At 31.4% G+C, this 5,542-nt stretch overlaps 1 non-coding gene across 1 annotated transcript; it reads right to left on the reverse strand.

Moving 5' to 3' along the window:
- Positions 1 to 2,914: 2,914 nt before the first annotated feature.
- Positions 2,915 to 3,020, reverse strand: LOC123827855. Its single transcript, XR_006787356.1, has one exon. It is a non-coding gene; the product is annotated as a U6 spliceosomal RNA (small nuclear RNA).
- Between the last annotated feature and the right edge of the window lie 2,522 nt (positions 3,021 to 5,542).

Genomic DNA, 5,542 nt, shown 5'->3' on the forward strand with positions numbered 1-5,542 from the left:
ATTACTTTATTTTATTTCTATAGATGAAAAAATTCCTCAAAGGGAAACATTTTCTGGTGTGGAATAGGTGAAACAAAATAGCAGAAGCATTAAAAGGCATCAAAATCAATGAGTTCAAAATCTGTTTTAAGCAGGGGGGAAGGTCTCCATAGGTGTATTATAGCAAATGCAGAATACTTAGAAGGTGACTAAAGTTTAAACATGTAAAATAAATACATGATTTTTTTACAAATTTATGGGTTTTGTGCCCCCCCATATGTTTATATATCTACAAAGAGAGACTGATTTTTTTTTTAAGGAACTGGCTCAGATGATCATATGCTTGTGGAGAATAGCAACTCTGAAATTTGTAGAGAAGCTAAGCAAGATAGAAATTTAGGTAAGAATTGATGTTTTAGTTTTGAGTCCGAAATCCATAGGACAGGCTAGCAGACTAGAACCTCAAGTGATTTCTATGCTGCAGCCTTGGAACAAAATGTCTTCTTTAGGAAACCTCAGTCTCTGCTTGTAAGGCCTTGAACTGATTAAATGGAATCCACCCACATAATGGAGGGTGATCTGCTTTAAAGTCAACTAATTGTAAATTTGTATCACCTATACACATAATTTCACATTCATATTTAGACAAATGTTTGACCAAGCAAACAATTGTGCACCAAACCTTAGACAACTCGACACATAAAACTACCCACCACACCGCAAACACACATGCACACAAGTGCATATACACACAACACTGTTTTCATTATTGCTATGTTGTAAACTGAGCTAAGTACATTGGTTTCTTTAAGAACAATTTAAATAACTTATTTTTAGTAGTGAACACTCATGAATTATTAAATAAAATAAGACTTGCTCTACTGGCTTTTGGAAGAGGTGTGTTCTTCCTTTCACTGTAATTATATGAAGTTAATATGCTAACCTACTGATAATGAAGTAGGAATCCTCTAAGAAGGTTGTTTTATTTTTCTACCATTCGTGGGGGCTGAGCTTTCCAAACATATAAAATGCTTAGGCAGCTTTACTTAGCTAATAGCACTGAAGGTGAATCTATTCCATGGAGCATTCATCTTACTGGCAACTGGCCAACACTACTTGAACCAAGGGAAAACCTCTAAAACTAAAATATTTACCTAATACCATCTTGAAAACGAAACACCTTTGTCCCTCCAAAATATTTGACTAGTTGTTTTAATGATTGAAGGCTACAGGAATACCATTTTGGACAGCGTTTATATTATACAGTTTGCCATCCATGACACAGATATGAAGAGCCTTAGAGAGTTTACCTATATAGTTACAATGTGATGGCAGATGACCTTTGGTATCCACCACCTGTTATATCTGGATCAGCATTTGAATTTGAAACCTTATACTGTAATGATTAGTTAGTGGCCAATTTTCTTCATTTACTTTTGAAGTTTATGTTAATAAACATTTTATCTAGAAAATCAATGCTCTTTGCCTAAGTTATCAGCTTTATCTATTTCCCTTAGAAATTAAGAGAGATTTCTTTATCTATTTTGTACCTCTTGATCAAAATCTAATTTATATCAATAACAAACTAAGGTTACAATTTAACTTAATCTCAGGCAATTAAAACACATACTTTATTAAATCTTGGTCATGCCCATTAAAATTAATTGAGACCTTAGCCCTTTGCTGGACTCTTTCTTAATGAGCTTGGAAGAAAAGATAATAAATCCAGCAAACAAGATCTTTAATGAATGTGATACATATCTCTTTTGGTTGGTTTAAACTGAAATCAATTTTCTATTTCTACTTTATACTTTAATGATTATTTTCCAGGAAATGTCTATGTACTTTTTAAAACTTAAAAAAGTATTTTATTTGCCAAAAAAAGAAAATAATAGTGCTATGACAACACAAGAGAAAACAATTTATAGAGATAGTATCCATTTAAAGGTCAGATTTTGCTAGTTAAAGGGACAGCCTAGCCAGTGGATTATTAAAAGCTTCATTAACAGTAAATGAATTGCTGGATACAGTCATGCTCTTGCACAACTGATAAACCAGGGACAGTATTTATCCACTTATAGTTTAAGTCTTATGCTCACAGTTCTCAAGTGATTTCATTAGACAGGTGAACTGGATAGTATGTGACAGAGTTTTTCCTCTTGGAGTTTGGTATATTTTATGCACATTAAGTCTGAAGAAGATCCAAAGTAATCTGTACCTCTAATATGATTTCTGAATAACTAGATTTTAGTAACTGAGGGAGCTGAAGAGTTGATACATATTGCATTCACTTTTCTAATCTCTTGTATATATACCTAAATACTGTAGTATTACATTCAGTGAACTCCCTTTGTATTTAGTAATAAAATTTGCAAATATAATTATATTTCAAAAAATAAAACATATAATGACACAATAAGAATATATAACCACATTACTAAAACATTGGAAAAACTCTCACCATGTTTGCAAGAGTAGTCATGCATTCAACCAACCAATTACCATGAACACATGTAAGCAACTACCTTATATTAAGTCATGGACATTTAACTTCTACAGTTCTGACCCTGACCTTCTCTATCTTCTAAGTAGTGAGAAATATTATTAATTCCTTTTTCTTCCTCCCAATTAAATAGGCAGAGTGGAAGAACTGGAAAGTTGCATTGTTCTTTCCTTAGTCTGGGTCTAAGGTATTGGGAACAAATGATGCACTATGGAAACATGCCAAACTTTTTGACACCAGCAATTCAAGAAATGCTTCTCTACTAAATTATCTCACTAATTCTGGAACATCAAAATCTATTCTGCCTTTTTCACATTTAGCCTTACTATACTAATAAAAGTATAGACAGATAGAACCAATAGCTCCCTGAAAATATCAATGAGGTCTAGACAGACAACTCAAGAACAGTTTTTGTTATCAATCAAGCAATTAATATTTATTGAGTATCTCGAGGTGCTTTGGGTGTCATCTTTATGCAGAGGCCATGCTAATCTCCATGTCATTCCAATCTTAGTATATGTGCCGCCAGAATAAGCAATGGAGGGTGCTTTGGGAGTAAAAGTTTTATGAGTTACACATCACACACATGAAAAATATAAACTTTTAGTTTTTCCCTTCAAAAATATAAAGCTAAATTACTAGGACTAAATATCTTCCATGATGACACAGAAAACTTTCTCCAGTCTACTGACTTAATACACATTTTTATTCTGTAGGTCACAGAATAAAAAGCAGTAATGTTGCACAGTATACCTAAAGTGAATATTCAGGCTATACTACTATTTAGTGAAGTATCAAACTAAGCCATAGTTTTATGTACATATTAACCTAGGGAATATTGTGGTAATGTATCTTAGATTGGTGTCTCTCAACACTCACTGAATAGTGTCAACACTGTATACAGTGAATAATTAAAATATTGTGGCCATGCCTTGCCTTGGAAAAAGCTTGTATTAGAGAATTAGAGTAGATTCTTCTGTACAGCAAGTGAGATCAGAGCATATTAAAAAACAGAAGACTTGGAAGTTCCCAAAGCACACAAAATAGAAACATAATGAGCCATCTGTGTTGTTTACATATAAATGTACTGTTTAAAAAATCACTTTTGAATGAATAGAAGCATATACTATCTTGAGTACAAGAAGCATTCTGAAAAGTATACAAACTTTGTCAAAATTCTTTATTGAATAATTCAGACAACCTGTTCATGTAACAGATATGTCAATATTGCATAAATTCCTTGCTTCATTCATTGGTACTTTTAACAAAATGATTCTTCATAATCACAGAAAAGTATTAACTAAGTGAAATGAGTAAAGATTTCTTTTTTAGTTCATATGACTGTGTCAAAGACATTTCAAACAACCACAAGTCAAGTGAAATATGTTCATCAATCTACCACAAGTCAAGTGAAATATGTTCATCAATCTCACTTTTTCATAGATGAAGTGCTACTGTACATTCAGTAATTATCGGATTCCCTTTTCTTTTTAGAGACATAATTTTTCACACGTGTAGAATTTAAGAGGAAGAAAACAACAGTACACCAGACAAACATTTCATAAATCTGGACTTATTCTCATGTAAACTAATAAAATTTCCTGAGAAATTTTAAAGAAAATGACAACTAAGAATCTAACCCTTAAATAGTTTTAATGCAATGTCTATTTAGCCTAAAGTACAGTTTAAGTTGAACAACACATTATTGATTTCTGTCTAGATGATCTATACATTGTGAATGTGGGTTATTGAAGTCCCTTTTCTGTTATTTTACTTTTGTCTATTTCTACCTTCAGATCTCTTAATACTTAACATATCTAGGTATTCCAGTGTTGGGTGCATATATGTTTATGATTGTTATATCTTCTTGATGAATTAACACCTTATCATTATATAACGACCATTTTTATCTTTTGTTTCCATTTTTGCCTTAAAACCTGTTTAGTCTCACCCTGTTCTATTTTGGTTTCTACCTGTATTATTAATAGTTTTCCATCTCCACTTTAAGTTTTTATGTGTCCTTAAAGCTGAAATGAGTCTATTTTATATTTTTATATTTTATGTTCTCATTAGTACATATTTATACTTTTGCTATATGTATATTTCATTTATATCAAATAGCAGAAAAAAGGTGTTACAAAAATACGTGTAAATTGTAATTTATATTTACCTATGTAGTTACCTGTAGTGGTACTTTTTGTTTCTTTATATGAATTTCCTTCACTATCTAGTGTCATTTCGTTTCAGCCTGAAATACTCCCTTTAGTATTACTTAGAGGGTAGTTCTCCTATCAACAAATTTTCTCAATTTTTGTTTTTCTGGAAATATCTTAACTTTTTTTAAATAAAAGTTTTCTAGACATCAAATTCCTGATTGATGTTCTTTTAAAATAATTTTAATGTGTTACTGTAAAATTTCTGTGTCTCTTTTCTTATAATTTCTATTCTTTATATTTTCTCTTAGGTGAGACATTATTCTCATACTTACTTTTAGTGCTTTAGACAACTTTCTTCTTAGCACATACTTAAAATAGCTTATTTATAGCTTCTTAATATCTATATCTATAGCTTCTTAAGGACAGTTTTTATCAACTGCTTTGTTTCCTATGTATGTCATACATTCTTGTTTCTTTACACATTTTATAATATTTACTTATGATTGTATATTTTATATAATATAGCAATGATGCAAATCAGATTTTCTGCTTCTTCTGGTTTTGTTGTTGCTGCTTGTTGATTTTATTATTCATCTACTTAATGGCCTTCCTGAACTTATTCTACATGAGTTTTACTTATTCTTTATTTTTCTGTTTCTTTGTTCTTTATCTTGTGTGGTCACTGAAACCATTAATCAGATACCTTAGCCAAAAACATATATTCATAACTCACAGACACAGACAACAGAGTGGTGATGGCCAGAGGAATGGATGGTGGGGGCTAGGTGGAGGTGAACAAAAGTGGGGAAAATGTAGACATTTGTAACAGTGTCAATAAAAAGAAAGAAAAATATGATTGCACAGATATTTCATTAAGTTTCTGAAACCAATACATCTTCCATTC

Source organism: Phyllostomus hastatus, unplaced genomic scaffold (assembly GCF_019186645.2).
Source record: "Phyllostomus hastatus isolate PE091 unplaced genomic scaffold, TTU_PhHast_1.1 phas_contig_90, whole genome shotgun sequence".
Lineage (NCBI taxonomy): Eukaryota > Metazoa > Chordata > Mammalia > Chiroptera > Phyllostomidae > Phyllostomus > Phyllostomus hastatus.